General features: G+C 31.9%; 1 protein-coding gene across 1 annotated transcript in view; it reads left to right on the top strand.

The window, feature by feature from the left end:
• Positions 1-12652, top strand: part of LOC129231691 (transient-receptor-potential-like protein) — an 88498-nt gene that overhangs the window by 45905 nt on the left and 29941 nt on the right. The gene's annotated exons all lie outside the window — the stretch shown is intronic.

Raw genomic sequence — 12652 nt, 5'->3', positions numbered from 1 at the left:
TAAACCAAATGACAATAACTACCCTTATTTAAATTTTTAAAAAGAAATTTGAGAGGGCCCAGGGTTCCTCTCTATTCTATGCGCCCTTGGAGTCATTCAAGAACGTCTAAATTTTTTTCAAATATAATTTCAATTTCAAAAAAGTCTTAGAGAAGCTCCTCTAGCCCCATCATACTGGCATAAAGAAAACCCGTCTAAAATTGGGTTTTTCGAGCTGAAATTTCCTGGGAGAGGATCCCCAAATCTCATCCCTTTACCTAACGTTGTCAAAGATGGCCCACAAAAGCGTTTTTAGGCCTTCCATTTTGAATTTTTCCGGGATAGCCCTCTCAATAAAAATTTCGTTTTTCGAACTGAAATTTCGAATCGTCTAAAATTTTGCGTTCAGGACTTCAACTACGAAAAGCTCCAGGGAACACTTTCCGAGCCCCTTTTCCTAACATCATCAAGCTAGTCTAAAATTGCATTTTTGAAACTTCAAATTTCTAAGAGTTTTGTGGGAAAGTACCTGACTCCATTTCTCAGACAATCATAAATGATATGGCATACAACCGCATTTTAATGCTTCAATTTCTAAACATTTCCGGGGGAGTTTCCTAATATCATTGCACCCCAAAGATCGGCTAAAATTGCGTTTATGGAACGAATTAAAAAAAATTCCGGGAAAGAATCTCCGAACTCCCTATTTCCGTAAGAATAATTGCTCTTATGAGTGATATTGCTAGTTTTTTTTTTTTTTTCTGCATATATTAAGCAATTCACCTGATTTTTGTCCTTTATCAGATTAAGCTATATGATGAATATTAACTTGGTAACGCTTTAACTGTTTTTGAATAGTTGAAATATTCACAAAAAATTTTTTTCTAAATATTTTTTTTTAAATCCTCTTTACCTAACTTCTGTTAATCGTTTTTCGAAACGAAACATTTTCAGTCAAAATTATGATAAATATTTACATTTAATTATTCAGTTACCGCATACCATTTTTTGCATAGTTGTTAAAAAATGTAAAAATACTATCTCCATGTATTTGGGGGGGGGGGACAAAGGTCAATAGGGGCGCAGTTTTTCACCTTAGCACGGAGCAGTTCAAAAGCTAAATCCGGCCCTGCAACCAGAATGAAGAGAGCTCAAGTTTCAGTCAACCAGAAACAAGGACTAATGTACATCAGCCAATCCTGGCCCAGAACGAAGGGAGTGCTAGGTCTCCCCACATAAATAGTGACTACACTTCGATATCTGCATCAGTTGCTAGGAAGTCGCTTTCCTGGAAGCTTCGACCACGCTAACACTGAAGATGGCCGTAGATGCGGCCGAAACGTTTGGAGTAACCACACTCAGACCACGGCACAACAGCCCGGAATATTACAACATTATTGACACCGGCCGTGAAAGCCTTCATTCTTACGATGTTTAAGAAGTTAATTTAGCAATCATAAAAACAAAAATTATTTTTATCTTACCACAAAACATTACAATAAGAGTATCAATATTTTAAAATTGCTTGTATTGACATACGCTTTGATCTTTAGAGATATCTTTTTCCTGACTGGAGTAGTACACGTGTTACTACATAGTTAAAATGTTACTAGGTAGGTGGTACTAAAAACCTGGTAAATATTTCACCACTTCACTTTGCCCCGCTATTTCACTTTGCCCCACATTACCCTACATGAATTCTTAAACTTAGTCCATCGTACAGAAAATAGCAGTATTTTTCGTTGGAGTTTTCTATTTTGTCCCTGTGTATTGCACCGTGTGTGTTGCCCTTTATTTTAAATTAATATCATCCCTCTCTCATTTGTGTAATAGAAGTGAAACCGAAGCAAAAACTTATCTGTACTGTAATCAAAAACAATTTATTTTCTTATCAGAAATCTAAACCCTTTAAGCAGCCATGAAGCAATCTAGCTCCATAATGTTTTTCTAACGTTTCTATGCCTTATGGAATGAATCGAGTAGCAATTGGTACAGGTTGCGGGTTAATCATTGATTCTAGGAAAAGATAAGATTCACTTAAGAAAATTCTTGAGAGAATAATAGAAAACCGTTCTAGATTAAGGCTTTAACATAAAGCCTTAATTTCCAGCAACTGTGATATAGTTCTGGAAAAAGAGTTTTTTCATTGCCTCGGGTTATTTAAACGATACTTCTTACGATACTGCACTTTAAGTTTCAAAAGTTTAAAAACTAAATTACGAATCTTATTAAGTTGAACAAAAATTTTGTGATAAATTTCGAAAAGTATAACCTTTTAAATATTAATGAGTCTGCTGAAAGAGGAAAGTACGAAGGTCGAGAGATTTCAAATATTGTTTTAGTAGATTGCGACGAAGTCCTTCAGAACTGAATGAGCCTTTTTTTTTTTTTTTCAGAGATCGAGACAGATTTATGTATTATTGGATATCACCCTTCGGTTCTTAACTGTTTGAAAATGTTTTTAAAAGCAAACGGAACTGTAAATTATTTTGAAAATTCTTCTGTTTGAGAACGCAAGCATAGATAATAAACAGATTTTTTTTTTTTTTTTTGCTGTCGCTTTACGATAGAAAGTAATTCGAATGTTACAAAAGAGTTCCGTCAGCCTACATTTTGACTTTTTCAGTTCTATGCTTGAGCAGGATCTGAGTGTAGTATGAAGACTCGAGTCTGCTGGCTTGAGCGGAGATTTAAAGCCATGCAATTTCATTTTCATCCGTCGCATTCGAGTGTAGACGCTTCTGTTGTTTTCATTAATGTATAAGCTTTTTGCATTTATTACTGACAAAAAAATATTATCAATAAAATTATGATTGCATGAAAAATAAGCTCAAAGCGTGATTTTTTGCATAATTAGACATTGCAGATTTTACAATAAGAAAGCATATCATTGTTGTTTCTTTTCAGATTCATTCAAATTATATATTTCTTTCCAGCAAGCTAAAGGTTTATGCCATGTCGTAAAATAATTCTTAGTAAAAAACATTAGAACTTTGTTTCCTTTATATGAGATTTTTTTTTTCGAACAACTTTTTCTTCAATATCCAAACTTGCCAAATTGCTTTGTGTGAGCTTTCTATTTAGTCAGTAAATTAAGAGGAAATAAAAATATATAGTTAAAACCAGTTTTCACCATTTTAAAACCATGCCATTGCTTTGATTCCGTACCATTAAAGTTGGTGCATTCATATCAAGTTCATTATTAGGTACGCTAAACGCAAACAGGCCGAAATCTTGAAATACTTTGTTTACTTAACACTGTTCAGTGTTTCTAATAGTTTCGTTACTTAAAAAATTTGTTTCTTTCCAAAAGTATTCGAATTTCTGTCATGTTTTCTGAAGTGTTCTTGTTCTCTTTTCCTTTTTAATGCATACGTGCTTGAAAAGCTATATATTATTCAGATGTTTGAAATTGAATTCTGTTTCTTGTTTAGGGGCAAGTGGTCGAATTCTACGCACCTAAGGGAAAATTGGAATTTTACTGTACCTAAGCAAAAGTAACCCCACAGTTTTTTCCCCAGTCTGTAGCCTAATGTATAATAGGCCAAATAATAAGTCTGTTACTTTGTGCTACATACATGAATTAAAAAAAAAAATACGTCTTTCATTTCATTACACAGCGCAGTATTTTCAATATCGGTCGGTGTGTTCTATGGAGGGGGTGGGGAGGGGGACCGGATTTTACCAAATTTGCTTCTTTAAAAGTTTGACTGCAGCTATGTCATGATAATAGCGCTTGAAATAAAACTTGCAGACAATAATAAAGTAACACGAGATTAAGCATAATTGCGATAAAGAAAAGAAAAAAAATATATTTAGACTAAATTGTATTGTTAAATTATTCGCATCCCTATTAGTAAACTATAGAAACAAACAAACTAACAGATATTATTATGAGCTTAATATACGATAGGCTATAGATTTAGTTTACATGTTGCATCTATAAAAAAGTTTCGAACACATTAAAAGTTTAAAATTTTCGTATCATATTTAATATTATTAAATCCGAAGAAATAAATTTGTCACAAACGTTTTTATTCGTCAAATCTTATGATGAGATGTATATAAACGAAAAAGGATGTTCAGACTCATTTTACTTTTTAGTAAAAATATATATCTATTTTTTTTATCAATCTTTTTATTTCTAGTGAAGTTATTTTCCTTAATTTTTGTGGAAAATATATCCAACGTCGCTAATTGGCAAACATGCAGCCTAATTGGAGGCTCTATGTTTTCCAATAAGCGAATAACATAAAAAGTAAGGAACAAATTTGAAAATAAATCTACTGTAAATGTTTTCGATACATTACAAACCATAATATGAAATTAACTTAAGTCATAAATGAATTTCATAATTTTTTCTATTGAAACTGTCTTTGCTTTTTATGTTGCTTTTCTTTTTTTAAAGCGTAAAGTAAGTAGTTTTGATCGTCATGATTTTCCCACCTTTACATTCTTCACGGACACAGCGACTACAAATGATACTACCTTTCAACTTGTTCACGCTCACAGTGAGCTAAAGAATGACCTTTTGGAAAAAGTTTTTCAATGTGGTTATTATCTTCTTCATTTTTGCCGAACTTTTGTGCATCGAAAGTTCATCTAAATAGAGCAGTCGAGAATAATCTTCCGCTTGCATCCTTTTCTTATAAGGTTTCTTATATTTTTCTTTTAGTCCTGCTCTGTTTACAGTTCTCTTTCTTTGCATTCTCTTTTTTCCTTCTGTTCCGGAAGTACGACTGTTATTTTCTTCTTTCAGACTTCTGTTTGTTTAACTACTACGATTGGATCTACAAAAGAATCTTGAAACATTTCGTTGCGGTGGTACTAGAAAAACATTTAACACTCTAACATAAGAGGATGGCCCTGACAGGCTAGCCTACAGATCTGCTTCAACGATGCAATGAAGTTTTGAATCCCTGTTACTGCCAATAGTGATTAAACTTGCAAGGATTGATGAAACGGCCTTCTCTTTTTCTTTCTTTTTTTTAATTAGAAATTCAGATTATGTTCTTCTTCTATTTCCTACTTACGTTTACGGTTGAATATTCATCATTCTTTCGATTAATATGAGAGGATTTAAAAAAAAAAAAAAAAAAAAAAAACATTCTGTAGAAAATTTACGTTTCTATTAACAACCAAATTGTAATTAAAAGCAAAATGATACATTTTTCCAAAATTTAACATTTTAGAGGAAACCTTCCAATAGTTTCTTTAAAAGTTATTTTATATTTTTACTATTTATTGAAAGTATAATGCCATTAAAATTAAGAGAAACATTTAGGCACTTTGAGTTTCGGCAAGACGTGACAATCTTTGCATGTACGAGCTTTCCAATGATACCTAAATGAAAAAAAAATCGGTCACTCCTTCGTTTAGAAAAAGCAGTTTTATGCCATTTCATAACTTAAAATTGGAATAAAAAGAAACAAAAATTGAGATTAACAAAAAAAAAAAAACACTTCGAGGTGCACGTCCATAAGCTCCAAACTTATTTAGAACCGAATTTCATGAAAATTGACCTAGCGGGTCCTGACTCCAGACGAGTCACAGACATAGAGAAACAGAGAAACTTTATTATTAATAGAGATAATGCTTTTTAAAATATCCCAGCTGCGATACCTGAATATCCATGCTACAGCGATGAGAAAGGTAATTTTGAGAAGTACACTAGCTACGTCTTCATTCATACACCCTTTTATATTCAACATGACGAAAGGGTGAATGAACAAACGAACGTTGTGGCGTGCATCGTGAAAAATCACGTAATTCAACTCATAAAAAGACATGAATATCGCATGCCTTATATTCATCTCTCCTTTCGGCATGTTGAGAACGAAATTAAAAGGGAAAATGCATTAGTGTAGCCACAGCTGTACAGTTCTTTAAAACAGGTTGCTTTGGTTATTTCATGCTGTCGCTCTAAACCTTATAAAAAACGCTATGGGGTCATTTCACGGTATTTTTGACATGTATGTAGAGTCCGTAACGTGACCTTATTTTGCCATAACTGTTTAATTTACTGTTTGATTTGAAAATTGTTTTATTTTGAGTTGGTGTGTTGATAGGACAAGCTCAAAATAAAATAACATGCTAATCAAACAGTAAATTAAAAAGTTATGGCTAAAAAAAGGTCACGTTACGGATTCTACATAAATGTCAAAAATACCGTGAAATGACCCTATGACATTTTTCACTTTGCAGTAAAATTCAATTTGACAATGGTTGCTTAATAGGCGAAAAACACACAATTATGAAACTAATAACGGGTCTTGCCTTCTGTTGCTCACCATATAAAGTTGTAATACAACGAAGTGAAAATTTACAATTACATACAGCAAAAACGATAAGAATGAGCAATAGCTTAACTATGTGATTGATGTCTCCCAACTTCCAAGAAGGTGACATTGAAGATAAGCGTAAGAGCAATAATCATACGTGAAACATCTTCAAAGTACCTCTGATTTGGTAATTTCTAAAAAGTTTACTTTTATCCTCACACATACTTTTTACAGAAATTTATAACCCTATAACTAGGATAGCGTTGAAAAACTACTTAAACGTATACAATTTGTAAATATATCTCATAATTTACATCGAAGACACATTATCGTTTCCTCCTAATGTTGAAATGTAACTAACTTTATCACTAGCGCAGCCAGAAATACCTTCTGGAGGGGTTTTTGATCAAAAAATACTTTCTGGGGGGGGGGGGGGGTTCATCAAATATACCTTCTGGAGGTTTTTTTTGATCAAAAATACCTATTAAAGGGTGTTTTTTGTGATTAAAAATACCCTCTGAAGGGGATTTTTTGATCAAAAAACCGTCTGAGGGTTTTTTTTTTTCATCAAAACAGCCCTTTCATATGCATCACTTACTGTATTATAATTTGCATTTATGTTAAAACCAATGCCTCTGACGGGTGTTCCCCCCCCCCCCCCAAAAAAAAAAACCCCTTCGCTGCGCCACTGAACTACATTAATCTTAGCGAACTTTGAATTACTTTTTAGAACATTTTTTCACTTCTTCATTATGTCGTAAAACTATACAGAATCCAACTTATGTAATCTGTGCAGATTGTTATGAAATACTCCGTATCCGATAATTTCGTTTCGGAAAGAGATTGCTTTCACGCAAACGCTATTCAGTGTGAATAAAATACACTGTAAAGCAATTTCAAAATAAAATAAACTTGCAATGCAAGTGTTGTTGGAGGCAATATTTGTATTTGAAGCATTTATTTAAAATTCTTGAAAATGTTTTTTGAACAAAATAATGAATCAAGGTAGCGATCAAATGATAGCGGGGAAGTTTCATAACACTATTTTGTAACCAATCATGATCGACATTTATAATTATGGGTAGCCTAACCGTTTCTCTTAATTTTACACCTCAATAGTAACGGCAATACTACTTAAAACTGTATTTCATAGTGATCATCTTTTAAGATTACTAGGGCATAAATCGAAAGACCCATTGCATTGGTTTTCTCTAGAAAAATTCTCAGTATGTAATATATCAGAAATCTTTATGTATGTTATGGGTTGACTTACGTCAAAAGAGTATATCAGCTAAGTTAACGCAATAGTAAGTTATTTATAGCTTCTCAAATAAACTTAGTGACACGAATAACTATGAGTTATATCTTACGATAAGATCTTTAGACGAAAAGTAATAGATGATTCAATAAATAAAGAATAACCCCTTTTTCAACAGAGGTCAAATACTCTAAAAATTTTATACATATAAAATATAACTTTATTGCAACATCAAAAACTCGATGGAAACTATAATTTAGATGGATGAAAGTGCTTGCTAAAAAATTGCTTTAAAGAAATTTTGTTATTATTAGCTGAACTTGGCTCTAAATCATTTAATCTCACTTTTGTTTGTATTTATTTAACTTCAGAAAAATATGAATGTACATAAAGTATTTATGTACTGAATTTGTACGAAAGATTTTTAACCAAAACATAAGCCAGCGTTTGACTGAGATGGAAACAAAAAAAAAATGTCATCAGGAATCTTTGAGAAACTTATAGGAACTTTTGGATAAAAGTGGGTTTTTTTTATTTCTAAACTTACATTCACACACACACACACACACATGAAGGTTGTTAGAATATAACTTCATTAATACCATTGAAACATCATCATCTGTAGCATAAATATGCTTACATACCTTTAAAATACAATTATATTTCCAAACTGTGACATTTCATCGTTAGTGATATAAATAAATTCATTATGTAAACACAAAAAACTTCTATCAACTGATGACTTGAAATGTGAATAAAATTGTCAACATAAATTCCCTTCAAATAAGATTTTTTTCAATGTTCAAAACTAATCCATAAAAATGAGAAAAATACTAGAAAACTATCAGGTTCTAGAGTCCCACTCCAGACAGAACACTTGTGCTATATAGTTTATTCGACCCTCAATATAGTCCACGACTCCATTATTTCTTTTTTCTTTCTACTTTGTGATTGTTTCCTAAAATATTATTTCAACTTTTCTGCTACTTTTATTTTGTTCAAAAATATTAAACTACATTACCTATTTTTCTCTATAAAAATCTAATCAAAATTAATTTCGTAATCAATATTTTTACACCAGTTCGGACATTTTGTGTTATTTTATGAAATTATACAAAATATGTATTGAATAGAAAAACTCTTGCAGGCTTTTGTATGTTCATATCACATACAGTCAAATAATCAATCTACGTCATTATTAAACTCTTTAGTCAAAAGACTCATATAAAACATTCATTTGTGTCCAGAAAAAACATCCCGTAAAATATATGTTAAAAATTTCAAGCTAGGCTGCAGAAAATTGCGGTGAGGTTAAAACTGATTTGAGAGAAAATTCAATAACAATTTCCCTTGAGTTTTTAATATTTAGTGTATATATTTTCACCAATTATCAAAGAGGGCAAAAGCATTTTACAGCAAAGGTTTTCAAGAACCTAGAAGAGTTTTAATAGAAGTCATGCATGCAAATAGCAATTATTTGACTCCTTTTTAAGTTTTCCTTAAAAAAAAAAATCTCCCTATGTGTGTTCGAAATTACCCTTTTTCAGTAACAAGTAAGCAAAATCTAAGAGAAAAAAATATACAGTGGAGTACGTCCGTTGAAGCAAAACTGAAGGTAGTTAACTATTGAATGTATTATTTGTGCAACTGAAATTCGTGCTGAGTTATAACAAGAAAATTTCTGAAGCACGCTAATTTAAGTATTTACTTCCAGGTAATTTATTCAGACTTATTCTAATTAAGATTATTTTTCTGTCTAAGAAACAGCTTTCTTGATTGAGGTTAACGTTGTATGCTGAGATTGGAAGATAGAACGTTATTTAGTGAGGAGAAAACTAGTCTCAATTAAATTAAGAACAAACTGTAGTTTTGACATTTGATTTCGCGTGTTTTACGAACTCTCAACACGTAATTAACACTTCAACTGCTTAAACATTACATCTAGTAGAGTGGTTTTTCTTTTTGTTTATTCAAGTATTGTTTTATCACAGAAAATATACATTAGCTTTTTGGTCGGTCCCAATTTGGAATTCGTGTTTAGTAGTTTTGCTTTTGACATGATTAAATATGAATTAAACACAAATTGTTCTATTGGTGCTTGTTTTCTTTTAATTAAAATCAAACCCTCCACCTATAAAAGGCATTTATGAACATTTCGAAGGCAGCAACTATTTTCAAGATGTTCAAAAAGCAGCAGGTGTGAATAGAAGTTTCAATATTTTTATGGATCGCATATTAAATGCTTTGCACGATTAAATAAATTTAATTTCATTTAATTTGTAAAAGTTTTGGCAGTAACTTTTATAATTCTCTATTAGCATGAAACAATAGTCTGAGTGACAATAGTCGAACAATTTGTAAAAAAAAAACCTTGTGGTCAGCCTCTATGTAGGAGAGTATTCGTGATTATTGGAAATTTGTAATCGACAAAAATAATAATAATAATAATAATGATAATACTGCTGAGAGGCAGAGAAGAATGTAAAAAATTAGACATGATCACGCATAAGTAGTCTTTCTAGAAAGCGTTGAAATTTTTATCACTGGTAGGGGTAGCTGCTGTACCCGCGGACAAAATTTATTTTTCAATTTTTGCTGGTCTCTGGGAATGGATAATCGATCGAAAAAATTTTCTGGCAGAATCTACAACTTATCATCAAATTTGACAATTTTTGTCAGGTGAAAATCTTAAAGCTTTCAACTTCAAAAAATTTTTCTTAAAAACCATCTTTTTTGTCCGTGGGTACAACACCCCGTTCACCCCGCGGATAGGTGCCTTTGTACCCATGGACATACAAAAATATAATATATAAATAGGTCTGAGGGGAACTCAATTATACTCAATACATTTTCATAAGCCATCTTACATTGAAATACTTCAAACATCCATTGAAAATAACATATTAAATAAAATATCCAACAGAAATTAATCTTTGAAAATTAATCGAAGGTTTTTTACCTTTTTTTAAAAAATTTCCGTAATTTTTAGCATTAGTGAACTCTTTAAAAAAGTTATTGCTCTTAAGAGAGTTAATGATGTTATGAATAATTAATATGTTTTTAAACAAAAAAATAACTAGATTCATGACATTATGGCTTTCTATGTACCTACATAATAACCTCAATTTATATGCAAATTGAAACCTTTAACCAAAATTAACCCATTACAAAAAAACTCAGTTTAGATCAAACCAACAAAAATCTATAAAAGTCGACTTCAAATGAAAACAGGTGGGATTGACCTGTTGTAGGTCTGTAGATCCTACAACAGGTGGGGGTTACTTCAACACTATATCTTCAAGCCCTACTTCAAATTCATCATCATTGTTGAAAGCAATTTCGGACGTTGATGACAAGGCACCATTTTGAGGTACTTCACATTGTAAGAAGACTCACGTGTGACCCAAGGAGACTAAAAATTGCCGTCCGTGGGTACATATGGTTATATGTCCTTGGGTACAAAGGTACGCCATTTTGGTTTTGCAAACCAGTCTCATCGACAAGACCACAGTTTCAAAACATTAAAAATCAGAAACAAAACCTTCAAAATATAGGGAATCATGATACCTACAACAAAAATGAATAATACAATCCACGAACGACGAAAAAACAAAGAAAATGCTCGTTGTTTTTTTTACTTAGATCCTACTAAAACCGGAAAAATATGATAGAATCTTAAATGTTCGTTTGATGGCGTTGAAACTTCCTGGGGTACCGGAGAGGGCTGTGACACATACGTTGAACCCCAATTAGGATCTCCCTCGACGATACCCAGAATTTCCCGACCAACGTCCGTAGGTACAACCGTCCGTGGGTACAGCAGCTTCCCCTAATGGGTGTTGTTTGTGCATGCTTTTCCATAAAATAGAAATTTGCTGCAGAAAAACAAGAAAACTTTTGAAACCACAGATAAAAATGAGGCACTGACTTTTTTTTAGCAAACCCTGCAAAAGAACTTGATTAAACGCATAATTTATTTAGATACAAATTGCTAACTGAAACCGATGTTTATGCGGTTTGTTATGAGACCTGTTTCTGGTTTCGCTAGTTAGACATCAACTAGATTCGGGATTTCAAGTAGCATGTGCCCAAATTGACTACACATGATATTTTCGCAATCTTCGTAATCTGCATTCATACCCGAAAAATGCTGAAATGGGCTAGCATGCCGAAAAACCATCTCAATGCGCATGCATACTCGAAGCTTTGTCCAAATGCGCACCGCGTCCTGCAATAATTGGTACAACATCTATTAATGTCATTATATTTCCTCCAAACAAGTATGCAAATACGAAATATCATTGTGTTGCGTTTAGTAGTTTAATACATAGCTTATCTTGGAAACTATGAGTGAACGTAAAGCCTTTTTAACATTGATTTCAATACCATGTTAAGTAAATCTTACTTCACGTTATTGAAAATCACGAGAAAATACATTTACCCCTAGATTCCCAGTCTAATGTCTTTTAATTTTCCTAAAACACACAAATAGAGCTAAATTTTAGAAAAAAAATCACATGTAATTTTCTTAAACTCACTGAGTATCCATGTCTTTATTGAAGCAGGGAAATGTAGGGCAGAGTGAAATACTTAAGATGACTTACCTTTTTCAAAGTGACCAATTTGGAAATTCGTTTAGAAAACACTCTCAAAAAAATAAATAAAATAAACGGAAATTTTTCACTGTGCTTCACGTGTGGGGCAAAGTGAAAAATAAATATTTTTCTAATGAAAGAGAGTCCATTTTTCATCAAATGAATGAATAAGTGAATGAATAATGAAACAATAAATGAATAAATTAATTAATTAATACATATATGACAAAACTGAGTGAATTAAGTAGTGAAAGAATAATTAATGAATAAATAAGTGAATTAATAAATGAAGGATTGTAAATAAGTTAATTAATGAATGAATACTTAAGTGGTCTAATAACTGAATGAATAAGTAAACGAAATGAGGTATTTTACTTTGTCCCATTCACATTGCTCCACGTGCATTTAACACAAATTGTATTAAACATTTTAAACCAAAACATGAATAATATTAATTAAATAAGTATTGCACTGGGCATCAGAAGATCTCAATTAATACTGAAATTGCTAATTACAAAAACTTAATTTTATTATAACAA

The sequence above is a fragment of the Uloborus diversus genome, chromosome 10 (assembly GCF_026930045.1).
Source record: "Uloborus diversus isolate 005 chromosome 10, Udiv.v.3.1, whole genome shotgun sequence".
Lineage (NCBI taxonomy): Eukaryota > Metazoa > Arthropoda > Arachnida > Araneae > Uloboridae > Uloborus > Uloborus diversus.
Note: the sequence above shows the minus strand (reverse complement) of the source record. Positions and strands in the feature narration are given on the sequence as shown.